The 27349-nt window shown below is 47.3% G+C and overlaps 1 long non-coding RNA gene across 1 annotated transcript in view; it reads left to right on the top strand.

Moving 5' to 3' along the window:
* The window catches only part of LOC311603901, a 52808-nt gene that overhangs the window by 1037 nt on the left and 24422 nt on the right, over positions 1–27349 (top strand). The gene's annotated exons all lie outside the window — the stretch shown is intronic.

Here is a 27349-nt window from a genome sequence, read left to right as displayed (position 1 = left end):
TGCCCCTCTGAGAAGCATATTGTTCAAAGGCATTGGGACAGCAATTTCCTGTGTGAATGCTTATCAGAGTCTGTGTCTCCCAACTCTGTCTCCATAGCTTCTGTGCTGTTGAAAGCTGAGCTTCCCTGAAAGGTCCAGGGTGACCACTGTGTCAAGTTAGGGACAACGTCACCTTGCCACTTTAGCCCTCCTTTTGGACTGTTCTGTAGTATAGTGGTGGGACGGACTTTTCCTGTTGGGAGGGGCAAGGCAGAGACAGACTTGGAATCCGTGATGAGCATCATCCAGGTGTGGTCTCCCTCACATCAGTGAGCTCCTGAGGTAGCCCCTCTGAGAGAATGACTTTACCGAGTTCACGGGACCCATGATCAATGCCTGTGTAAGACACCGAAAGAAGAAGAGAAGAGCAGGAGCCCTCAAAGTCTAAGACATTATTGCGGTTGGGGGGGGGCACTCAAGAAATCCCCAGCCCTTATCTGGAAAGCTGAGGAGTCAAGTGAACACAGGGTGCCAACAGTTCCTGTGCGAGCTGAACCAGCAAGGAGCTGGGAGTCTCACAGGCTTCCCTGGGGTATGAGTTGGAGCCATCTTTTCTTCACATCTCATAAGAGGCATTTTATCCCAGATTGTGACTTGTTGCTCTGTTGAGACTCAGCACCCCTAAACATCACTTAGAAGTGGGGAGGAGAAGGGAGGAAGGAAGAGAGAGAGAGAGAGAAAGAGAGAGAGAGAGAGAGAGAGAGAGAGAGAGAGAGAGAGAGAGAGAGAGAAGGAGCGTGCTATGCTTAGATTTACTTAAATGACTCTCTCTCTGTCTCTCTCTGTCTCTGTCTCTCTCTCTCTCTGTCTCTCTCTCTCTCTCTCTGTTTGTGTCTGTCTCTGTCTCTGTCTCTCACCCTCCCTCTTACACACACACACACACACACACACACACACACACACACACACACACACACACACACACACACACACCTCAGCACCACCTCTGAGGGAGGCTGGGGTAGTAGAAGGATTTCAAGTCTGAGGTCACCCTAAACTACACAGCATCACCCTTTTTCAAAGAAACAAAAACAACTTCAGGCCCCTTTAGATGGCTCACTAAGGAGGTCTCCTTACTGCTGCACACATAACGACTTCTGCTCTCAAGGCAATCTTGCTAACTTCCACAGATTAACAGTTCAAAGAAGTTCAGAGGGAGGAGGCGGTGAAGTTTCGTAGGAATGCTGTTATGCCATCTTGAACTTTGCAAACCGGCATGCTTGTGTGCCAGTGACCGGCAGACCCAGTGGAGTAGAAGAGTCCCCTTGATGGTCACCCAGCGGAGCCCTGCCCAAACCCGTGACCCCGCAACGTGGTCAATAAAATGGAGGGTATTTAGGAAAAATGAGCTTTGAGCTACTCAAACTGGCTTTGTTGGCTGCTTATTGGGAACATGTGAGAGCGAGCTGTAGTCGAGAGAGTCTTGAGTTTTGGGGAAATCACAGTGGGGCCAAGGAGAGGTGATACTATGGGTGTGGGTGTGAGTAATTCACTTTAGTAATTCTGAATTTCCCAGAGTCGCATCAATGTGGGCGGAGCCAGTAGGTTCCGGAACACAGTGACCCTCCCAGTCCAACCCTGAGGGCTCAACAGCAGGCTGCGGGCGCCCTCTGCTGTCTGTGTCTGGACTGGCAGCCAAATCCAGCGTGCAGCTTCTAAAGCTCCAGAAGGCGAAGATCCAGGGCTACCAGCTGGTGGCTTTCTCGGGGCCATAGCGCCGTCAAAGTCTGCGTCAGAGTGGGACTGGCCAAGCTGACTCGTTGAGTACAGTGTCGTTCAAAGATTTTTTTTTTAATTTCTGGAGGCGGAAGGACTGGGCAAATGAGGAGGTCTTGGTAGGATGGGGGTCAGGAGTGGGGGGAAAGAGCCTCTGTGGCGAGGGTCCCAGAAATTCCATTGTTTTCTCTCTCGGGAGGCTCTCCCAGCTTGTAAACCTCTCTTCATATCACTGGTGGCCTCTGGGAAGCTGCAGCTCGTCAGGGAGGGAGGAAGTCAGCTCTTACTCTTTACCAGGAGTTCTGGCAGTGATCTTTAAGAGACTGCTAGGCGCTGAGGCGCAGAAACACGTACTATGCCTTCCTTTTTTTTTGTTTTTGTTTTTGTTTTTGTTTTTTTGGTTTTTTGAGACAGGGTCTCTCTGTGTTAGCCTTGGCTGTCCTGGACTCACTTTGTAGACCAGGCTGGCCTCGAACTCACAGCGATCCGCCCACCTCTGCCTCCCGAGTGCTGGGATTAAAGGCGTGCGCCACCACGCCCGGCTCTATGCCTTCCTTTACAGGAGTCCCAGAAGCATCAAGAGGTGATGCCTACCTACCCTACCTGCTCACTGTACTCCCGGACTGGAGGAAAGCAGGGATAATGGCGCATGCTTGGAATCCCAGTGCTCAGATGCTGCTGCAGGAGGATCTGATAAAGGCTGAGTCCAGCCTGAGCTACAAAGGGAGCTCGTGTTTAAAAATAAAAACAAATCAAATAGCAAAAACCAATGAGGCGGGTGGGTGAGGGGGAAGGGTCAGGGCCGGGAGAAAAGGGGAAAGGATCAGTGCCAGGATCCATTACAGTAACGGAGTAGGTCATCGTTACACTGCATAAAATGGGTATAAGAAATGTTCAGTTTTTTTTTTCTCCCTTCATACTCTAGAGCCAGCCTCGTCTGGCTAAGCTGAGAGTCCATTTCGGTAGCTGCCGAAGCTGTTTCCTGTCCTCTTGCTCTTGCATAGCAACTAGGAGTCTGGAAGGAGATGCCCAGCCAGGAGGCCCCTGCTCACTTCCTACACGGAAGTCACCGCCCAGCTCTCCAGACATGGTCCCGAGGCACCTACCCACCCCCAAGTGCTGCACCCATTGTAGGGACCTGGACAGGTCTGTCCCCTCCTGAGCTTGAAGCATACCTGATTCCAGCCTTGCTACATCTCCAAGCCTGGCCTCGCACTGGTTCACGGAGGCCACTAAGCCTGGGCAGAAGGGACACCATGCTTTATAGGGCCCACCTAGGGTACAGTGTGTGAGAGGACACACCAGGTGTCCCTGCAACCCACACATGACCCCAGCGTCCATATAGGCTCCCCTGTTACTCTGAACTGATGACCTCGTCACTCGCACGGTTCAGGCTTTGCAATAATGCTGTTGTCTGTCTTCACAAAGGAAGGGGCCGTGACACGTGACAGTGGCTTCATAGCCACTGTCAGAGCTGGACATCACTAATGTAAGAAGGATTTGAGAGTGAGGTTCTAGTGCCCAGGGCTGAGATGAGACAAATTAACCTGTCAAGTACCTCTTAGCATTGATGCTGGCTTTGTGCAGAGCAGAGTATGACATGCTAAGTGACACTGGCTTGCTCTCTTCCTCTCTGGTTCATGGTTTTGGTTCTGTGATATGCACAGCTGGTGTATGCTGGGACTGGGGGACATTTCTGCAATGCCGAGAAATTCATATTCTTCTTAAATGCGTACACGGGAAGGTATATAACAGTGGTTCTCAGCCTTCCTAATGCTGCGACCCTTTGAGTGCAGTTCCTCACGTTGTGGCATGAAATTATTTCTGTTACTACTTCATAACTGTAATTTTGCTACTGCTATGGATCATAATGTAGATATCGGATATACGGGTGACCTCTGTGAAAGGGTCGTTTGACCCCAAAGGGGTCCTGACTCACGGTTTGACAACCACTGTTCTAGAGGTAACGTTTGAAGTGAGATGCTCGTCTTCTGAGTGGCAACTATACAGCCAATGAGTAAATGGTTCAATCTGTTTATACAAGTGTGATTCTAGATGTTAGAACTTGCAGGAAAGACGACAGATTCTCAGAAGTAGCTTTATGTTAGCTGGCACAACTGTATACACTGTGGGAGCTCTGTGTAGATCATACATTTTAACCATTCGCCTTTCTCTAGACCCCTTTTCTCACCTGCTGGTTCCCTTCTTTCTTCTTCCCAAATATAAAAGTTGTCCTAACTTACAACTTGCTATTTACTGTGAAATTTGTCTTTTAAAACATAATAAAAATGCTAGTGAGTATTTTAGAGGGAAAAAGCTTAACTGAAAACATGGCCCATTAATATTTCCTTTTCTCTATTATGATAATGTGCATTCATTGGAAAGGTGTGCACAGGAGCAAGTACAAACACAGGGCTTGCTTTTTAGATCCTTGAAAATATGAGACTGAGTCAGGAAGATGATTCAAAGCAGAAACTGTGGCAGTGAGGACCTAGTGAGGAGACGCAGAACGCAGTAAAGACATAGGAGGCATTTGGAGAAATGGACTGTACAATTTTAACAACCGGACACGCTAAAAGTGAGCGGCCTAGCGTGTCACAAAGCACTCATACTCTTATTAACACTGACAATGGGAGACTGGATCCAGCCAGTCAATGAGCCCGGCAAGGACAAGGAAGTAGACGAGACAGTCAGAGGGAACACTGTGTGTCTGTTAGTCAGTCAAGCATAATGTCACTGTTAGAAGCAGCCACAGCATAACGCTCATGAAACAACAGACCATCCGCGGCTTTACTAGAACTGACTCTGAAATGTGATGTAGCAACCAACATAGGAAATCTGGATTAAAAACTGAAGACATACTCTTTCTCTTTCCAGGGTGGAAATTTCAGAATAAGACTATTGGCTTATATCTAATGGAGTAAAAACAACACATAGACTAGAGCCAAATTAACTGGCTCCCCAGGACAAAAGACCTATTGCATAACAGACGGTAATAATCATTGACGGCTAGAAGGACATAGACACCCAGAGACGAACTGAGTGCTTTAAATCATTTTACAAACACAGAAAACACTGTTCTAAGTGAAGAACTGAAAATAAATCTCAATTGTAGGCATTAATTTAAAGCAGAGGTTTCTATGAAAGACACTTCGTTTTTCCAGGCCTTCAGTTGCACTGACTGGGCTGGAGGTGGAGGGATGTGCTAGTATTCTGGTCATAAAGGAGAAGCAATGTTCTCAACCTTCCTGAAGCCACGACCCTTTAATTCAGCTCCTCATGTGGCGGTTGACCCTTCAACCATTAAAATTAGTTTCATTGCTACTGCACAACTGTAATTTTGCTGCTGCTCTGGACCGTAATGTACACATCTGATATGCAGGATGGTTTTAGGTGACCTCTGTGAAAAGGTCATTCAATCCCCCAAAGGGGTTGTGACCCACAGGATGAGAACCACTGGCCCAAGAAGACACCTGAGGACAAGATGGAAGGCCTTCTAGGGTCCTCAGCCCAGATGCAAGTAGGGCTGTTTCCAAACGGGCCACACAGAGGGGCCTCTGTGGGCCTAGAGACCCGCATCCTGATGTCTCAACATCTTGCTGCTTGAAGATTTAAACCAGACATGGCCGAGGCACATGCAATTTTAGCTTCTCTTGATGCTGTGTATTGTCTCTGTGAACATTTTAGCACTTTATCGTTTACCCAGAATCCAAGTCCAGGGCTGTGGCCGACCAGATCAATTCTTTACATTGCCAGCTCAGGATAGAAGAGTTTCCTGGTTCTTGTGTCTTTTAGGTTTCAACTTGTGGTCCAATCCTTCACCTTCCTATATCTCACAGAAAGAACATGAAAAGAAAAAAGAAGAAAATGTCCAGGCTCACAGGGTTTCTCAGCCAGCCTGCGGAAGAAAACAGAGAGTAGACCTCCTAAGGAAGATCAAAAAAGTAGAAACCTTATCATAGGTTCAAAACCAGAAGTTTCTGTTTGTTTGCTTGTTTTGTTTTTCTTTCTACTTTAAAAATAACACATGCAAAGTCCTCTTTTGAGTTATAGGATGCGGGATGTTTTCCCTTTCCCTTTCCTTTTCTTTTTCTTTTTTCTTTCTTTTTTATTTTTTTCTTTCTTTTCTTTTTCTTTCTTTCTTTCTTTTTTTTTTTTTAAGCTAGAAAGATTATGATTTATTAAGCTGTAAGTACTATGCTGGGCAGATTATGAGCTACTTCAATCCCATTTCCTTTTAAACCCACATAAACACCAATCTGAGGACTTCTGGGGCTGCTTCTGTTCCATCAGTCTGTTCCTACAGCCACGTGCCCAGAACCATCTTCTTTCTCAGCCATGTGGCCAGCTATATTCCCAGCATCCACAAACACATCTGCCCTTTTCCTTTCTATGTATGTACTGATGGATGGCCTGGGCTGAGCTTAGCTAAATAATTTTAGAGAGAAAATGCAGAAGTTTGCCTGCAGGCCCCTCTGGCTCCGAGCATGAATGCTTTGTGCAGGGCCAAGTGCATAGTTAGTGCAGGGGCACGTGGTCACTGTTTTTCTAGATCTGTTTTCTAAAGTAGTTAAGTTGGTGTTACTCTGAGGGCCGAGGCAAGAGGGTAACAAGCACTGCGTCAGCCTGGGATAGATAATCTGTTTTTAAAAAGCTAATTAGTCAATGTTAATTCTAGTTAATATCAACACTGAGCAATTAAGGAAAGCAGGAGGCATCTGAAGCGAGTTTTCCTGAGAGCCACTATATACCTGCAGGTGTGACTATGGAACGCTTGTGTGGGTGTTCCTGGCAGCTGGCTCCTGGGTTGTTTACTCAGCACTTTAGTGTCCATGGGGGCCAAGCAGGTGGTGTGAATGAGGGAGGCAGGTTTGCCAGGCCCTGGGGACCGCTGGGAGGTGTGGGTGCAAGTGTGAGGAGGCATTTGCAAGGCTGAAGAGAGTCGTGGGCCCCTCCTCCTCCTTCTCTTTAGCTCTCACTGCCTCACCTGTCCCTCTCTGGCCTCAAACAGAGGGTGTCCCCGGGGAAGTTGGCCCTGAGTGTGACCCTATGGAACTGTGAGCCTGGTCACCGAGTCACTCGCCTTTAACGGAATCAACAAACATTTCTATCTTTTTTAGAATGAAAAGGTCTGGGAGATGTAGCTCAGTGGCGAGTGCCTGCCTAGCACGCATGGAGAAAGTACTGGGGTTGATTTCCAGATACACAAGAAATAGGCACGGTGCCACACTCTTGTAATCCCAGCATTTGGGAGGCAGAAGCAGGAGGATCAGAAGTTCAAGGTCATCGTTAGCTACATAGAGAGTTTGAGACCAGCCTAGGCTTTGCGAGCCCTGTCTCAATAAGTAAATAAATACAGATAAGACAATGTACAAATCTCCCTGTTAATTTTGAAAAACTCTTACCTGAGACACGAGGACCAAAATTGGAGCCACGGCTCCTAGTGAGAAGCCCCTACATTTTCATGAACGGAAGCTCAAAGGTTAACACGCCTTGCCTGACCCTCTATGGCAGGCAGCCCACAGCCCACAGTCTCTCCTGCTGCTGGCTGAGGGAGGCAACAATCCTCTGCAGCCATTTGCTCATGAACTCCCTTTCTGAGTTCCCTTAATGAAAGCAGCGTGATTGGCTTTACCCCTAGGCTCCACCTTCATCAAAGCCCCAGCTTTAGCACACTATTTTAATTTCCTCATCACCTTAATTGATTCACACTTCAGGGGTGCTGTGTTTTAAGCATTTGCATTCCCCCACAAACTCATAGGCTGAAGCCTAACTTCCTATGTGAGAGTCCTGTGAGGTGGGTCCTTGGGGGAGGTCATGAGGTCACAAGAACTCCACAGTCGGGAATGGAGTTAGTGCCCTTGAGGGAGCCCTCTGTCCCCCACTGCTGTGCGAGGACGCACAGAAAGTGTCAATCATGTGGAACAACTAAGTCTGCTGGGCTCCCCAACCTGCAGTTCCCCAGTGGAGGGGACCAGGGTATAGCTGCTGGAACAGACTGAATAGAGGCCAGTACATAACCTTCACCCCAATAACACGCATCCCCAAAGACACATCCTTTCAGACTCCCCCTCAGACTTCCCTGGATAAACTGCTCTCTTATTGCCCTGAAGCGTGTTGCTATGGAGCCGTTGCTGTGTGGCAATTCTTCCATATAGAGGCCACTCACCAGGCCAGGCTCTTGAGGTCACATCTGATTTACTTTTGTTTCCTCACACCAGCTAACACAGCTCCCAGCACATCCTAGGTAGGTGATCTTTGTTTAAAGAAGGGCCTGGAATTCCATTACCCAAGTCTCAGGTGCTTGCAAATAGCTCTGCACTCTTTAGCCCGTTCCTATATTAGTATGAGCTTATTAATTTGGAGTCACCACTAATGGGCTGTTTGGAGAGTTTAACCCTCACACGATAACATTTTCTTCAGTAGGTGTTAATATTGCTTTTTTTTTTTTAAACCGGTTTAATTGTTTACCTGGCTGGAAGAAAGCATTTCATTTACATATAAGTAACTTATATTTTAAGGACTGTATCTTCCTTTTAAAGATTTGTTTTATGTTAAATTATGTATATATGAGTATTTACAGGTACCTTGTGGGGGGCGGGGCAGACGATGGTGTCAGAGCCCCCTGGAGCCGGAGTTATAGGCAGTTGTGAATCACCACATATGGGTGCTGAGAACTTGCAAGAGCAACAAGTGTTCTGACACTTCCTTATACACACACACACACACACACACACACACACACACACACACACACACACCCCACACTGAGAATAGATCTCAGAGTTTCACACATGTGAGACAAATATTCTACCACTAAGCCACGCCCCTGCCTCTTATAACGTTTTATGTATGAGTATTCCTGCTCCTTGAAATAAAATATATTGGACACAATGCCATCTTTCAGAATTTCAAGCCTGGGGCTGGCTGGGCAGCTCAGCGGGTCAGAGGACTGGCTGCTCTTCCAGAGGACCCAGCAGCCACATTGTGGCTCACAACGTCTGTAACTCCAGATCCAGGGGTTTGATGCCTTCTTTAGGCCTCCTTGGTATGCACATGTAGGCAAACACTCATACACATGTAACAAAAATGAATAAATCTTTTTGAAAAATTAAAAAGTCAGCTGGGTGGTGGTGTCACATGCCTCTAATCCCAGCACTCAGGAGGCAGAGGCAGGCGGCTTTCTGTGAGTTCGAGGCCAGTCTGGTTTACAGAGAGAGTTCCAGGGTAGCCAAGGCTACACAGAGAGAAACCCTGTCTCACATAAGCAAAATGTCAGGACCATTTCTACAGTTCTGTTTCTGTGTAACAGTCAAGCTCTGAATGGCTGCTCAAACTTAAGTGTTTTTGCCTTTGTGTTGATGACATGCAGGGGTTTTGGTGTCTTTTCCTGTTACCCAAGACTCATCACATATGACAGGAACTTACTTCCAATAGCCCACTAGTCTAGTAATGTCTCCAACAGCCTACTAGTTCTGGTCTCATTCTGGCTGGAAGACCAGGTTGCTAGGACAGTGGTGCTGATGTGTTTAATCAGAGGCTCTGAGTAAGCAGCTCTTTAAAGAGGAAAATGCTTCAAGGTGTGGATATCACAGTGCAAATGCCCCATAGGGTGTGAGCATCACTGTGCAAGTACCCTGTAGGGTGTGAGCATCACTGTGCAAGTACCCTGTAGGGTGTGGGCATCACTGTGCAAGTGCCCTGTAGGGTGTGGACATCACTGTGCAAGTGCCCTGTAGGGTGTGGGCATCACTGTGCAAGTGCCCTGTAGGGTGTGGACATCACTGTGCAAGTGCCCTGTAGGGTGTGGGCATCACTGTGCAAGTGCCCTGTAGGGTGTGGGCATCACTGTGCAAGTCCCTGTAGGGTGTGGACATCACTGTGCAAGTGCCCTGTAGGGTGTGGGCATCACTGTGCAAGTCCCTGTAGGGTGTGGACATCACTGTGCAAGTGCCCTGTAGGGTGTGAGCATCACTGTGCAAGTGCCCTGTAGGGTGTGGGCATCACTGTGCAAGTGTCCCATAGGGTGTGGGCATCACTGTGCAACTGCCCTGTAGGGTGTGGGGCTTCAGGGTATAGAAGTCACTGAGCCACAGGGATGGTCTCTGCTGCTGCATTCTGTGTGTGTGGAAGTCATAGAACAGTGCTGCAAGTCTTACACTAAGGTTACAGAGCACACGTGTACTCCTTTGTTCCAGAAAACACTTAGTCTCAAAGGACATGAAAGCAAAAGAGGTCTTAAGGCATCGGCGTGGCTGAGCTGTTCTGACCATTTAGACCCCAAATCTATTCATATGCAAGGTCGAATCGTTTCATGGAAAAACAGCCCAGGTAAGGCTGAGTTGCGCGCTGCCATCCTTGTCACTCATTAAGAGTGCTGAGAAGTGTGTGCCTTCACAGGACACTTAACAGGCTGCGTTAGGGAGCTTGAAGGGAGAGGTGACTGGCTGGGCTCTTTAGCTGCAAAGAGTACTTCTTTAATTACAGCAATTCTGAGCGTTGAGTGCTGGTGGGTCTTAGCTCTTAGTGTGACAGCTCGGGGCTTTAAGTGGCCTTTGCCTCCTGAGTGCTGAGACTACGGTCATGTGCCATCCCCCCCCCCATCCCCCAGCCGTGGCACCTTTGCCTTCTCGCACATCCTCAGTCCTTCACTGTTTTGAGTCCAGAAAGTCTCTGCTTCAGGATGCTCTCTGCAGCTCGTTTAAAATAAGCAGCATTTTATTTATCACTGTTACTGCAGGGAGGGAGAGGGAAAGGGAGAGAGGGAGGGGGAGGGGGAGGGGGAGGGGAAGAAACCAGTGTACCGCGGTGTGCGTGCGGATCAGGGGACAGCTTTGGTCTGGAGGTTGGCCTGTCTTCCAGCGTGGGTTCTGAGGTTGAACTTTGGCTTTGTCAGGCTGAAGCATCAAGTGCTCTGACCTGCTGCGTCATTTCCCAGCTCCACTGGACCGCTAGAGCCACTGTCTTGCTGCTGGCTCTGGCAGCGCCGTGTGTCATCTGTTCTTCGTGTCGGTACCTCTGTCCACTGTACCCCCACATAAAGCAGTACTGCTACTTGGGTGAAGCTTTAGCGGGGCCTAGGTCACAGCATGAGGCAGACATGGCCGTGGGACAGGAGGAACACCTCTCAGGCCGACCTGCTGAGAACGAGAGGAAGGTGGCTTATACAGCCAGCTGCGCAGGCGCACAGCCTCCTCTCTGCCAACCACGATCTTTTTATTTGATCATACTGGCTTGAACAGGCCCACTGCGCCTGCCTATGTCAGCTGCCAGGAGTTAGGGAGAGGATCCTCTGAACTCACTGAAAACATCTGGAGGGCTGTGGGCCAGGTCTTGCAGCAGTGGCAGAATGTCCCCTAAGTGGCAGCTGGTAACAGTGGGAGCCTCTGGCAAGAGTGAAGTTCTCCGAGTAACTATTTGGAGCAACCCTAGCTGTCACTATGACAGCCCTTCAGCTTACTGAAAGCTGGCTGAGTGACAGATTTGTAGTTTGGGGACAGAGGTAGGGCAGAAGGTGTTCTCCGATGAAACGTTGGGAGTGGCCGCACCGGATCTATGGAGACAAACGCTGGTTCTAAATCAGCCTTCATCCCACTGTGGCTTCTGTTCCCAAGCGACCAGCTGCGGTGGGGCGGGAGACTGGCAAGGGGAGGGGCCTGAGAGCTGTCCATCAAACAGCAGAGTTGCACTTTAAAGGAAACAAAACAGTACGTGGATCGTGCTGTGCCACGCAGGAGGGTCCAAGGTAGGGTCCCCAGCACCCACGTGGAAGTTGGTACAGTGTGTACATCTAGAACCCCAGAGCTCAGCGTAGCGATGTAGACAGGTGGATCCTGGGGCCTTGCTGGTTAGGCGGTCTAGCCAATCACTGAGCTCCAGGTTCAGTGAGCAACCTGGTCTCAAAAAAATGAAGTGAAGGGCAATAGAGAAACACACCCAGTGTCAACTTCTGGCCTCTGCATAGACATGAAGATGCCTCCTGCTCACTCGCCCACCCTCCCGCCCACCTGCCAACCAGCCCAGTCCCCCAAGGATAAAGAAAAGCAACATTAAAGAACCCATCTCTGACCTAACATGATGTTTACCTTGTAGCGAATTTTGTGTAACCACACTTGACTGTTAGGCAGAGCTGAGACCTCCTAATCTGTTTCCAAGCCTGACACAGGCATGGCGGGGAAGTGAATGCACCCCCCTCTGCTGCTGAGTGGAGGCCTGTGCAATTCTCGCACTGTGGGTCAGGGGCCATGTGACCACACATCCGCACAAAGGAGGCCTCTCTGTGGCCTTCACCATGATGTGCAATTCTGCTGATGCTATGGCCATTGGAGACAAACTGAAAATTGAATACTGTTATATAATTCTGAGGATTGGGGGACACCCCACCCCCTCCCCCCAATATGCCCTTGACTTAGAGTCTGCCAGATGAATTAGCACAGAGATTGAGTTTTGGATTAATTCTAAGTACTTTATAAAAAATTATTAACTTTTTTTCCCCCCAGGCCAACGTGAGGAAGAGCCTCCCACTGGGTCAACTCTGTCCCAAGACACTGTTTTGGCTGCACCTCCTGCCCCAGTGCATACTGTTTAGTCATTTGCAAGCAATTTTGTACCCACTAATAACATATAATTATAGATGAACACACATGTAGACATATACAGGGACACAGACACACACACACACACAAACAAACTTGCACATACACACACACTCACACACACACACACACTTGTGCGCGCGCACACACACACACACACACACACACACACACACACACACACATACACAGAGTAGATATTATCTGCAGTTAAGGTCAGAATCATTAGTACCTGCTCAGCACGGCAGGCTGGGAAATCCAGCTTTGCTCTTGGCCCTAACTTTCCCTTTGCCTGTTGGGAATGAGTCTCTCATTGTCAGGAGGCAGTAGGCTAATGTCAATCATTTAGATGTATAAAACCAACCGAGCCCCAACTAAAATCACTGGTAACCTTGGTGAAGTGGATGTTTCTAGTTTCTGTGAAGGTTCAGTTGTGCCATGTGATGTTTTTCTGGAAGATGTCTTGTGAGAGGGCATGTGATGGTTGCCGGGAGCAGACATGTGAGAGGGTGGGTGATGTTTGGAAGGAATAAATAGGACCACGGACAGCGGGATGATGCTTTTCGCAATGCTACATGGCAACTCTTTGCTGGTCTTCTCTGGTTTTCACTTCGCCGAGAACGTCTCCTGGTACTCTGGCTGATTCTAGCCACTTCTGCTGATAGTGCTGACTAAGCAGAGCCTTGCTGTTTCTGTGGGACTGTGCCACCATTACAGATTCCTGCTGCTGCTTGGTGTTGGCTATTGGACTGGACTGCTGGTCTCCTGACAACAGCCTGGAATCGGCCTGAGGAACAACATGTAAACAGGCGCACAACCCCTATTTTTATTATTAACAGTCTTTCTTCCCTTCCTCTGGTCAGTGGGTTAAAAGTAAGGTTGAAGTACTTCAGAACCCTAAATAAAGCAGGTTTTGAAAAATCTAAGCCTACAATCTGGGACACTGGAGAGCTCTGAATGAAAACTGTTTTCAAGTAGAATTACAGAAATAGTGATGGTCTTGGGAAGGGATTCCTACTTAAGGCGCCCTCCAGAGTGGAAACAATTTTGTCAAAATAGGCCAAGGTCCTTTCAGTGTCAGTCAGATGAAAAGAAGTCAAATGAATGAGTTAAAACGGTTCTTCCAACTCATTGTTATTTGAGAATAATGAGCATAATGGCCGGTGATACAAGTCATGCCACGTGAGGCTTAGGGTGTCCAGAGTTAGCCATCTGGCACGGAACAGTGCTTGTCTGCGCTCACGCGTAAGTCTTAAGTTCTCTATTGCCACACAAGACACCCTACCTGTTTCTCTCCAGGACCCAGGCTCTAAAACTGAGTCCTGAGGATAGAATGGTACAGCCTAAGAGCGTGAGAGTGGATGAAGACCCCCAGCTCCTGGGCTACCCAAGGAGAAACCGGAGGCCACACAGTGTCCTTGCAGGCAAACAGATCACATTTGAATTTCTCCCTGCTCCTATCTTGAATCTCCTGATCATTTTTTTCTTTCTCTCAGGGAGGAAGGAGAAGGCAGCTAGAGGAGGTTTGAGTGCAGTCTTCATGTGCAGTTAGCTGTCTGGACAGTGGTCCTGCTGCCTCACCCTCCTCAAGGTTACAGGGACCAGAGGAGGCACGAGAGGGAGGGGCCTCGGGAAAGGAAGGGAGCTTGGGGACAACTGTCTCTCAAGCAAATGAGGGGAAGGTGACTCACGTGAGGCTGGCTTTAAACACAGCAGCCAGGACCTCAGAGAACACACGAGATATGCACTGTGTCTCTAAGGTGGCTCAGTGGGCAAAGGTGCTTGCAGCCAGCCTGACGACCTGAGTTTGATGACCCAGAGCCAACATGGTGGAAAGAGAGACCTGGCTAGTGCACGCTGCCCTCTGAGTTCACACGTGCACTGTGGAATGTGTGCTCCAAAATAAATGAAAGGGACTCAGGGGGGCTTATGGGATTCCCAGAGGTAGATACAAGATGGCGGCAGAAAAAGCAATGTTTTTACTAGGGCTTGAGCTGGTTTTTTTTGGTTTTTTTTTCCCCCAGCAGGGACAACCATCCTAGGAGAGGTGATTTTTTTTTAAAGGGGTAATGGAGACAGAAGCTACTTAGCAAGCAAGTGCAGTGGGGTGTTATTTTGACATCAGCTAAGTGCTGTTAGTTCCTGGGAAGTTTGCATTCCTTCCCTAGACATCCACGCCAGTCACCACTCCCAGGGAGAGATGTTAGAGCAAGTGCAAGCAGCACTGTAGAAAACCCATAGTTTGGGGTTTCGAATTTTCAGATGGTTTTATATTATAATTCTGATTGGGATGAGAGCCAACTTTACTTTTGTTTCTCTTTCTCAATCTCTCTCTCTCTCTCTCTCTCTCTCTCTCTCTCTCTCTCTCTCTCTCGTGTTTATGAGTGTATGTGCATATGTGAATGCATGGGTTTTTTTTGGCGTGTGTGTGTGTGTGTGTGTGTGTGTGTGTGTGTGTGTGTGTGTGCGCGCGCATATATGAATGGACATGGAGACCTGAGGTCAATGTCTCCCATCATCTTCCATTGCTTTTCCACCTTATTCACTGGGGCAGGTGTCTCAATCAAATCCATGGCGTCTGACGTGGCGAGTTTGCTTGCTCCGGGCATTCTTCATCTCTGCCCTCTGGAGCTGGGATACAGGCCACATACCTGCCCTGCATTTATGTGCATCTAGGGATCTGAACTCTGACCTTCAGGCTTCTGTGGTAAGCACTTCAACACCAAGCCACATCCCCAGCCTAGAAAGCATTTTTTAAAAAACAGACAAGGTCTCATGATGTAGCCAATGGGCCAGTGTGTCTGTCCAAAACTCGATCAATAGTTGGCTGGCTGAGAGCAGAGGAGAGCTGAGGGGATGACATACGGCTCTGTGCTCGCTCACTCACCGTGATGCTTGATTCTGGGAGGGAGGGAGGGAGGGAGGGAGGGAGGGAGAGAGAGAGAGAGAGAGACAGAGACAGAGACAGAGACAGAGACAGAGACAGAGACAGACAGACACAGAGAGACAGAGACAGAGAGATACAGAGAGACAGAAAGACAGACAGAGACATGGATTTACAACCTTTCTCATACATGCTAGGTAAGTGCTCTGCTTTTGAGTTGTATTCCCAGCCCCCTTTAAATTTAGGGGTACAGGGCAAGAGGGCATATGTCTCGCTGTCAGTCTGTGCTGAGGTCCTTACAGATGGTGGTGGCTGAGATGGTGACAGGGCAGGAGGTGTTAAGGTGGCCAGCCTTGAGTCCCCACTACTACAAGGAGCCATGCCTGGAGCTGAAGCCGCCAGTGGACCCATGAAGGCACAGAAGTGTTTGTATGTGGGAGAGAAAGATGGAGTGACAGCTAGCTGTGGGACGGAAATGGTGTAGGGTCTGGTGTGTTCCTCCTTGAGGGAGTCCAATGTGTGGAAGACAAAAGATGAAACTCTTTAGAGTAGTGGCTCTCAGCCTGTGGGTCATGACTCCTTTGTTGGGGGGGGGATCAAAGGACCCTTTTACAGGGTTCACCTAAGACCATTGGCAAACACCGATATTACAATTCATAACAGTAGCAAAATTAGTTATGAAGTAGCAACAAAAATAATTTTTAAATTTAATTTAATTTTATGTGCATTGCTGCGAGGGTGTCAGAGCCCCTGGAACTGGAGTTACAGACAATTGTGAGGTGCTGGGGATTGAACCCAGATCCCCTGGAAGAGTTCCATCTCCAGTACCTACACAAAAAGCTGGGTGAGGTGACTCAAGTCTATAACCGCGATGCTGGGCAGTGGGGACAGAGGCGGGGATTCCTACAGCTCAATGGCCAGACAGTCTATGGTCCATATCTAGTTTAACATTGTTTTTGTTGTTGTTGTTGTTGTTTGTTTGTTTGTTTTTCAGAGCTGAGGACCAAACCCAGGGCCTCTAAGACTGAGCTAAGTCCCCAACCCCTATTCTAACATTCTTATTTAAAATAGTATCTCCATATGAAAGGAATAACCTCTGGAAGAGGGCCACTGCTCTTAACCTCTGAGCCATTTCTCCAGCCCCAATAAACATACTTTTATGGTTTCAGGTCACCACAACATAAGGGATTGTATTAAAAGGTCACACGGCACTAGGAAGGTTGAGAATCACTGCTTTAGGGTTTTCACTCACTCCTCCTCCTGGAACTGTGAGCTCCCTAAGTTCATTCACTCACTTAGATGCTAGCTTGCCTATGATGTCAATGCTCCACGTGTTTCTGTTATCTTCGGTGTCAATCACATGCCTAGAGTTGAACTCCGGAACCAGATTTTCCCAGCTTTATACAATGCTGCCTCCCTGTCCTGGAGGCAAGAGTCAAGGCTGAGTTGAGTTGTCCTTCTTGGCCCTGTTCTGTCCCTCTCCTTCCCCTCCCCCTCCCCTCCTCCCCCCTCCCCTCCCCTCTCCTTCCCCTCCCCCTCCTCTTTCCTTCTCTTCTGTGCTAGTGATTGAAGAGAGTTCATCACAATTCTAGGCCAGCTTGGACACTGAGCTTTGCCCCAGCCTCTTTTCTACTTTTGGTATTTTGCTCACGCACTATTTTCGTTGTGGTTTTCAAGATAGAACCCCACTATAGAATCCAAGCTAGCCCCCAGCTTGCAGTCTTCCTGCTCCAGCCTTCCCAGTCCTGGAACTACAGGTGTGGGCCAGCACACTGGACTGGAAAGAGAAAATTTTCAAAACTTGAAAGCGGAGACCAGGAAGAACCTTTGGGTTGATGTTTAGGTAAGAGAGGAAACTTGCACTGTCTCTCTTTGGAGCCTTCAGCCACTGTGAGTTACTTAAAAAGATGCGGACAGAAGAGCTAATGTTCAGAAGTCAAAGGCGTTTAACCTCCCACCTTCCAGGCAAGCGGATGCTCAACTTCTCTAGGTGTCAAAGTCAGGATTTGGCATCTTGTTAGCTTCACGCCCCTTAGCTTAGTATTCTTCTTCTTGGTTCTAAGGCTTTGGAGCAAACAAGGCAATGACTGTGTTCTACGCATTGCTAAGGTATGACAACAGAAAGGGAGCCCTGCACATATCAGCCATCTTTAAGGGGTGTGTGTGTGTGTGTGTGTGTGTGTCCCTGTGGCTGCCTCTTGCTTCAAACCATGCTTGTTCTTAGGCCTTTTGAGAGCAAGGATGGGTAGCAAAGCAGACTGTGCTGGTTTAAGTGAGAATGGGCTCCCATAGGCTCATATGTGTGAGTATTTGGTCTGTAGTTGATGGAACTGTTTGGGAAGGATTAGGAGGTGTGGCCTTGTTGGAGGAGGAGCGTCAATAAGGGCAGGATTTGGGGGATCCAAAAGCCCAAACCATCCTTTGTTCTCTCTCTCTCTCTCTCTCTCTCTCTCTCTCTCTCTCTCTCTCTCTCTCTCTCTGTGTCTGTCTGTCTGTCTGTCTGTCTTTGCCTTGTACTTATGAATCAAGATGTAAGCTCTCAGCTGCAGCTCCAGCACTAGGCCTACCTGCCTGCTGCCATGCTCTCTACCATGATCTTCATGGACTTATCTCCAAGAAAACTTTAAGCCTCAAATAAACTCTTTCTTCTATAAATTGCCTTGGTCATAGTGTCTCATCACAGCAATACAAGACTAACTAAGGCACAGACTTACAGAACATACTTTGGGTAGACAATCAACCTTGATATTTCTAGAAGAGTCCATTAATATAGCAGCAGACACTGCAGACATCGCTACCTCCTACATGTAGTCTAAAATACAAGCCTGTTTTCTACATATCCTCTAGAAGTGCATAGTTCCAAGTATTCATTATTCTGTTGTAGGGGAAAATAGAAGTGACAGAGGCATTTCATCTGGGCAGGTGCATGGATAGCCACACTGGTCCCTGGGGTAGGTGAGAGGCAACTGTGGTAAAGACATAGGTCCAGCCCACCCTTAAACTGGTTAGTATGGGGTCTGAACACAGCTCCCTTTCCTCATGTGACTTACAAATGTCGACATTAGTCTTGAGAACTGGCTGAGAAGTGCAGATGGCTCAGCATGCATCTGTCACTCCAGGTGGGGAGGCAGGGTGTCAAGCTCATGCTGGTAGCTCATTCGAGGCTGCAACAAATGGCTTCCTTTCTGGTTGGGTTGAAAGCAGAAGGCTTCTCTTTCTGTCATTGTTCGCGTTGGCTCTGATGTGAGAGGAGAGAAGGCGACTGCATGGCTTGCCAAGCCCTTTCCCTGCTGAGATGAAGAGGGGAGGATGGGCTGCCAGCTGAGAGGGCATCTGGGGCTTTCCAATGGTCACTGCACCCATGGGGGCAGAAATGACACCTTCATCTCACCATAAGGCCAAGAAAGGCTGTGCCAGAGCCTCCAAGGTCAAGGGCTTTTTCCGAGAGGGAAAAAAAAAGGAGCTAATGAAGGAAGCCACAAAGAGATGGCATGGGGACCCAGGCTGCCAGGCTGTCAATAGCCATTTCCCATTGGCCTTCGTTATGTGCAAGACAATTAGGAGACATTCAAGGCCAAGTTCCTCAAGGACAATGGCAAATAAACAGCTTTTGCAAGCATCTGCGACAGGTTCATAGATTAACTGGGTCATTGTCTCATTTGCACTCAGCTGGGACTGCCCTCCCTGCCCTTCAGAAAGCGCTTGGCAGTTCATTCCCAGAGTTTTGAGGAATCTGGGAAGATAATTGGTAAATTCAAAAGCGCCATTCAGAGACTAAGCTGTGATGGCTGAGGCAGGATCACACTGGGCAGTCAGACGACCCCAGCCCAGGAAAGCCCCTACATTGGGTTTGGTTTTGTGTATTCAAAGGTGAGACGAACCAAGCAACTCGCCCATGATAACCAAACTGGCAAGGGGCTGATGCACATGCTAGAGTGTCAATTTCTTCAGTTTCCACAGGAAACATAGATCAGTATTGGGCCAGCTGGTCAACCTGAGCATGATCGGGGAGATGGGCTGCTCAATGTGTTCATGAAGCCCAACAGGCAAAGAAACGCACTGGTTGGGTGTGGAGTGGACACACAACCCCACCACCCCCTTCTAAAATACACACACACAACTGTGGCATTCAGGGCTTGGGGTGTCTGGAGTTTTCAGAGGTTGGAGATTTAGATGAGAAATAGCCTGATTTTTTTTTTTTTAATTGGAGTCTGGGGAGATGGCTCAGTCAGTAAAGTGCTTGTCAGGCAAGCAGGGTCTGAGTTCAAATCTGGTAATCCTTCATGAAAGGCCAGCACACGCTCGCAGTCACAGTCCTGGGGAGACAATGACAGGAGGACCTCAGTAGTCAGCTAGCCTTGCCAAGTTGGTAGGCTCCAGGGTCGGTGAGAGACACTGCTCTCACTCAGGTAACAAGGGACAGGGGAAGGCACATGACATTAATCTGTGGCCTCCACAAGCATGTGCACACGCAAACACATTCATATGCTTATACCACACCCATGCACACACGCAATTAAGCACAGCCGTGGACTGCATAATGATGTATTGCTCAACTCTGGGCTGCATACAACATGGTGATCTCAAAAGATTAAGTTGCTTAGTGACTACTACATAGCTGCCTTTGTGCAAAGACACTCTAAGGCAGTGGTTCTCAGCCTTCCTAATGCTGCCACCCTTTAATACCGTTCCTCAAGTTGTGGTGAGCCCCCACCACAAAGCTACATTTTGCTACTTTATAACTGTAATTTTGCTACTGTTATGAATTGTAATGCAAATATCTGATATGTGACCCCTGTGGGGGTGGTGACCCCACAGGTTGAGAACGGTTGCTCAATGACATTTTCACAGAGGCACAGCCATTGTAGACTTTGATTAAAATGTAAGCAGAGGGTTGCTTTGAGAGCTAACTTTGGAGCAAATGGGCCAGCTGGTCGACCTCAGTGGTTACTACCTCTGTTTCCACACAGTAGTTACAGATGGTGGGAAAGGCTGAGGCCTCCTCCTGACACATCTGTCTCTGCCTTTCTACCTTTCAGTGAAACTGAGGCAGGAGAGAAAGATAGGGAAGCTTGAAAGGACACCGGAGTGGGAAGGAGCCTTTCATTCTAGGGTCTGTTAAAGAGGAAGCTGTCGGGAGTCCAGGACTGACTTCCAGGGGCTGGGAGATGAAGGCTCCATGGGGAATGTGCTTGTTGTGTGAGTGAGGACCTGAGTTCCATCCCCAGCACCTACAGGAAAAGCTGGGTGATGTGATTCAAGTCTGTAACCTTGATGCTGGGCGGTGGTGGGGACAGAGACAGGGATTCCTGCAGCTCAATGACCAGCCAGTCTATGGTCTATACCTAGTTTAACATTTTTTTTTTTTTTTTTTTGCAGAGCTGAGGACTGAACTCAGGGCCTTGTGCTTGCTAGGCTAAATCCCCAACCCCTATTTTAACATTCTTATGTAAAGTAGTATCTCCATATGAAAGGAATAACCTCTGTGTGAGTAACCTTCACAGTAAATCTTATTAACAGTAATAGAATGTGTGTGTGTGTCTGTGTGTGTACACACACACACACAGGAACAAAATAGCTGGTTATACAAACTGGTGTTCCCACGTGGTTCCCACTATCCCCACTAGATGGGGCTTGTGCTCTCTAGTTGGCCACACTCAGGAGTCTTCCCTAGTTTCCACCTGGCATCAAGTGGCAGCCGCTGGTCATCATAACTATCTGTTTCTTTCTCTTTCTTTCTTTCTTTTACTTTTATTTTTTTAATTCATTCATATTACATCTCAATAGTTTTCCCATCCCTTGTATCCTCCCTTTCCTCCCTCCCTCTCATTTTCCCCTTACTCCCCTCCTCTATGACTGTGACTGAGGGGGACTTCCTCCCGCTGTATATGCTCATAGGGTATCAAGTCTCTTCTTGGTAGCCTGCTGTCAGGCCTCCCCATCCAGGGGACGTGGTCAAATACGGGGCACCAGAGTTCGTGTGGAAGTCAGTCTCCACTCTCCACTCAACTGTGGAGAATGTCCTGTCCATTGCTAGATCTGGGTAGGGGTTTGAAGTTTACTGCACGTATAGTCCTTGGCTGGTGCTATAGTTTGAGCAGGACCCTTGGGCCCAGATCAGCCTGTCATAATGTTCTTGTAGGTTTCTAGGACCCTCTGGATCCTTCTATTTCCCCATTCTCCCATACTTCTCTCACCTAGAGTCCCAATAGAATGTCCTCCCCTCTGTCCCAGTTTCCTGATAAGTAAAAAATTTCATGGGACACACCCCTTGGGCTAGTGTCCAGATATAAGTAAGTATATACCATTTGAGTCTTTCTGCTTCTGGGTTAGCTCACTATGATCCTTTCTAGTTCAATCCATTTGTCCACAAATTTCGAGAATTCCTTGTTTTTAATAGCTGAGCAGTATTCCATAGTGTAAATGTATCACAGTTTCTTTATCCAATCTTCTACTGAGGGACACTTAGGCTGTTTCCATGTTCTGGCTATTATGAATAAGGCTGCTATGAACATGGTTGAGCATATGTCCTGATGTGTGCTGGAGCTTCTTCTGGGTATATTCCAAGGAGTGGAATAGCTGGGTCTTGAGGAAGACCTATTCCCAGCTTTCTGAGATAGCACCAGATAGATTTCCAAAGTGGTTGTACTAGTTTGCATTACCACCAGCCATGAAAGAATGTTCCTCTTTCTCCACATCCTCGCCAGTGGTGTCACTTGAATTTTTGATCTTAGCCATTCTGATGGGTGTAAAATGGAATCTTGGAGTCATTTTGATATGCATTTCTCTGATGACTAAAGATGTTGAACATTTTTTTAAGTGTTTCTCTACCATTCGATATTCCTCGGCTGAGAATTCTCTGTTTAGTTCTGAGCCCCATTTCTCAATTGGGTTATTTGTTTTGGTGGTGTTTAATTTCTTGAGTTCTTTATATATTTTGGATATTAGACCTTTGCCAGATGAAGGGTTGATGAAGATCTTTTCCCAGTCTGTAGGCTGTCACTTTGTTTTGTTGACAGTGTCTTCTGCCTTACAGAAGCTTCTCAGCCTCATGAGGTCCCATTTATTCATTGTCGACCTTAAGGCCCAGGCTGTTGATGTTCTGTCCAGGAAGTTGTCTCCTGCCAAGATGGAGGAATCTCCCTTGTTTGTGGATTGGGAGAATTAACATAGTAAAAAAGGCCATCTTTTTTTTTTTTTTTTTTTTTTTTTTTTTTGGTTTTTCGAGACAGAGTTTCTCTGTGTAGCCTTGGCTATTCTGGACTCACTTCGTAGTCCAGGCTGGCCTCGAACTCACAGCGATCCGCCTGCCTCTACCTCCTGAGTGCTGGGATTAAAGGCATGTGCCACCACACCCGGCTAAAAAAGCATCTTATCAAAAGCAATTTACAGATTCAATGCAATCCCCATCAAAATACCTACACAATTTCTTAAAAGACATTAAAAGGTCAATTCTCAATGTCATATGGAAAGACAGAAAAACCAGAATAGCTAAAACAATCTTATACAATAAAAGATCCTCAGGAGGAATCTCCATACCCAATCTCAAGCTGTACTATAGAGCAACAGTAATTAAAACAGCATGGTACTGGCATGGCACATGCACACACACACACACACACACACACACACACACACACATAAATAAATGTATTACCTTTTTTAATGATGAAGTATCTTTGTCTAATCAAAAACTGAAAATGATTGCATAATCTATGCGGAAAGTAAAGGCTTACCCCCCTCCCTCCAAGACTCGGTTTCTTTGTGTAATAGCCCTAGTTGACCTGGAGCTCTCTTTATAGACCAGATTGGCCTTGAACTCACAGAGATCCACCTGTCTTTGCCTCCTGGGTGCTGGGATGAAAAGTGTATGTTACCATGCCTAGTGCTGGTTCCCATTTTTAATGTGTGGTGTTTTTGTTTTTCTACAGTTTTTTATTAAATATTTTTTACATATAAATATTTATTATTACACATATATACAATAAACTACCTACAGCAAGAAGAACCACAAAACAATCTAGAGTCATATATATGTTACATTCATAGTGTTTTGGCTATTTGTATTTGGCATCCTTGAAGAAAACATCTTTCCTATCTTGTTGAGTCTAAAGTTCTGAATGTAAATCAATATCTATCATATCCCGTCCTTATCAACTTAAACCATCTATCTCGACTTAAAAACATCTTAACCCCTAAACAGCTAAGTTTAATTGTAAATCTAAACTATCTGGTCTCCAATCCCATCAGAGACTTGAGAAGGAATAAAATTAATTACGTGAGTATACTGTGAGTGCAGGTTAGCAGAGAATTTTGGGTGATTGATCAGACAGCAAACTGTCTCTGTCATCTTATCAGGTGGTGTTTTCTTAGACCTCTGTTGGCCTCTGGAGTTGCAAGTAGGCTGTAAATAGCTAAAGCCCTGGCAAAGGCTGCCTGGGATCTGAGCCTTACCTTTGCTCCCCAGGCTGCAGTACCTACTCCTGTCCTGTAGTGGAAGAAAGAAAAATGGTGGTTGCAGCTTCCAGAGCCCTTTAGGTCAGTTTCTCTCCCCACTCCCAGGGTTTCTGTCCTTGACTCAAGCTGTAGACCAGGCTGGCCTCAAACTCACAGAGAACTGCCGGCCTCTGCCTCCAGAGTGCTGGGATTACAGTCCTGCACCACTGTGCCTGGTTCAGTTTTCATTTCTTACAACTCCTAGAGCAGTGATCCTCAACCTGTGGTTCAATACCTTCTGCGGGATGAAGGTGGGGCTTTAAGGACCCTTTCGCAGGGGTCTCCTCACCTAAGACCACTGGAAAACAGATAATACATTAAAATTGCATTCATAATGTAATTATGATTCATAACAGTAACAAAATTACGGTTATGCTGTAGCAATGGAATAGCTTTATGGCTGAGGGTAACCATAACCCGAGGGACTGTATTAAAACATCACAGCGTTAGGAAGGCTGAAAACCGCTGCCCTTAGAGCTCTCCTTTCTTACAAAACTTCCATCGCACTGTCTGCACTTCACACAAACAGAATTGTGGTTGCTGCTAGAGCTTCTTTTTCCAATCTCCCTTGAAATACTTGAGTTATTGCACTAGAAGTGTTTCTGCTGAAGGGAGACTTAAGAGCTAATAGAGATATGAGCGCAGCGGTCTTGCCGGTCCCTTAGGAGATGACTGGGGGAGAGAGTTGGAGAGCGAAGATGATAAACCAAGGTAATGCCGCATGCCGCTTGAAAGGAAACACTGTAACTGGGGAAGGGGAGAGGGCAGTCCCAGCGCTCTCGCTCTCTCGGCTTGAAAACCCACTCTGCTAAACGGAAGCTGTTGGGAGAGGTTCAGTTCTTAAACTTTTGACTAAAAGGTAAAGAAAGAAGAAAGAAATAGTTCAAACTTCAGTACGGGCAGACGTTTCCCTAATGACTCATCTTTTTAATGAAAATTTTCATTTTAAAATTTGAGGCAGAATTGTTTTTATTATGTACCCTAAGCTGGTCTCAAGCTCACTATGAAAGGACACTCCTCCTACCTCAGTCTCTTGAGTGCTGGGATGACAGGTGTGGGTGGAGCGTTTACTTGGAAGGGCCAAGAAAAAAAAAATGAATGTTTCTTTGCAAAGGTGATGCTGGAACACAGACACGCTGTTCAGACCATGAATCAAATCGTCCCCAGATCGGGGTCTGAAAAAGCATGAGGCAGGCAGCTCTGGTAGGTGTTGCATTAGTCCAGTTTTCATCCTTGGGACAAAAGAGCATAGATAGGCAGGCCAACTTTTTAAGAATGAGGCTGTTGTTGTTAGTTTAATGGTATGGCCTAATAAATGTTTATTATTAGGCTTATAATTATTCTGGTGGCATCATTAACCTGTTTTCACAACCAATAAAAGACATAGACACCTGTTGTATTTTGTAGAATGCCCCTGGGGCATGGCACATATTAACTTCTAGGCTACCTTTCATTATATCCCATGCCATCTGTTTCTAATAATTTCTATCTGGGCTACCTCCAACCATAATCCCAAAATACTTGCTAAGGTTGTTTGGGCCATCTCTTTCATGTGGGACTTTAGAGTTCTTCTTTTTGACCCTCATGACTCCTTTCTATCCCATGGCAATCCTCCTCCTCCTCCTCCTCCTGCTCCTGCTCCTCCTCCTCCTCCTCCTCCCCCTCCCCCTCCCCCTCCTCCGGTACCTGTTTGCTTCCCCATTCTCTCCCCAAAGTCGAGGAGCCATTGCCAGCCTACCTTCCTCTGGTCCTGCCCAGGTATCGGCTTTCTTTATTCATCAAGCAGCGAGGCTCGGCTTACTTTATTCATCAAGCAGCGAGGCTCGGTTGGACAGCAATCTCTGGGGCCAAGCAATTAACAAATACAAAGAGTCAGATCATACGCCAAGGGTGTGAAGCCGACACCAGCTCAGCTCTGAGCAAGGACCTCACGGTGGGGCTCATGAGAGCAAGATCAGTTAGCCAGGCCGGAAGCCTGAGCGCCTGGCTTCCGCACTCCCTTTAGAGAGCGTGCCCGTGGCCATTTACCTGCAGGCGTCCTACTAGGTCTTACCTCTTGCATGTTGCAGCACCTCTCAGTACCGCCACCCTAGGGGGTAAGCTTGTAACACAGGAAACTTTGGGTGACACTTTAAACCCGTGACCCAAGTACGGAAGTCACTACAGTGATGCTTTTGTTTATTCAGGGCTGCTTGGCCGGCTTTATGGGGTACAATCTTACGCAGTCAGTGCAAAGAGCAGAATTAACTGACTTCCAAAAGCCTAAAGCCAGCGCATTAGAGGCCTCACCCCAAGTCCTGCCTCCCTTTCACTTGAGGTGCCTACTCTTCCTGACTGGTAAAGATGCGGAGAGCCTCTGGTCTTCTTAGTCACTCTGAGATTACAAAAAACAACCAACCCAAACAAACACCTTTTAACGGTGGTAAGTTACAAAATCGGTCTCAGCAAGTTAGGATGTTCCACAAAATAGCCAGAAGTCTAGCTACTTTTGAAGGCAGTGAGTCTCCCCTCCCCAGAGCTCAGGCCTCTTCCATGAAAGGATCTCGGGGCGGCTGATTTTGTGGCGCACCACATGGCTAAAGGATGCACAGAGAGCCGGTAAGACTTACTTCTGCGCATGTCCGTGCGGGTGTTTCTGCAGAAGGCTAGCATTTGAGTAGGTATTCAGTTCACTTGCCCCGGTGCAGTGGGGTGGACATCTATCGTGCAGTCTGTTGAGTGGCCAGACAGAGCAGAGGGCACTGTGCTGGGAGGACATTCTCCTCGCTGGACGCGCAATGGCGCTCCTCGTCCTAGGGCAGGGGCTTCTCACCCTTCCTGGTGCTGCACCCTTTGCTACAGTTCCTCATGCTGTGCTGACCCCTAAACTACAAAATTATTCTCACTGGTACTTCATAACTGTGCTTTTTCTACTTTTACCAACTGTAAATATTTTAGAGATAGAGGTTTGCCAAAGAGGTTCCGACCCACAGGCTGAGAGCCACTGTCCTCTTCTTCTCTTTCTCCTTCTCCTCCTTTTCTTCTTCTTCTCCTCCTCCTTTTCTTCTCTTCTCTTTCCCCCTCCTCCTTTCTCCTCCCCCTCCTTCTTCTTTCTTTTTTCCTTCTTTCTTTTTTTCTTCCTTCCTTCTTCTATTTCTTCTCCTCCTCCTCCTCCTCCTCTTTTGTTTTTTTGAGACAGGGTTTCTCTGTGTAGCCTTGGCTGTCCTGGACTTGCTGGCCTGAATTGAAGATATTCGCCTCCCTCTGCCTCCCGAGCACTGGACTAAAGGTGCTGCCCACCACTGTTGGTCTTGTTCTGGGCCTTCTGCTACAGTCTGCTGGCTTGCTGGCCTTCAGGCTTGGGCTAGAGCCACACCATCAGCTTTTCCTGGCTTTCCAGCTTGCAGACTGCAGCTAGGAAATTTCTCAGCTTCTGAAGGTGTCTGGGTCAATCTTTTATAAGATTTTGTATGATACGATTATGACTATAGAAGCTTACATGATTATAGGAGCTGAACAGTCCCATTTGTTATATATTTAATTGTATAGCAATAATGTACTTGTAACAAAGATGTACAGTGTATGTGTAACATGTATATTTATATAATAAAACAATTCAATGTAATAAAATATATATTTA

This window comes from Acomys minous (genome assembly GCF_964271855.1).
Source record: "Acomys minous genome assembly, chromosome: 8".
In the NCBI taxonomy this organism is placed as follows: domain Eukaryota; kingdom Metazoa; phylum Chordata; class Mammalia; order Rodentia; family Muridae; genus Acomys; species Acomys minous.
Note: the sequence above shows the minus strand (reverse complement) of the source record. Positions and strands in the feature narration are given on the sequence as shown.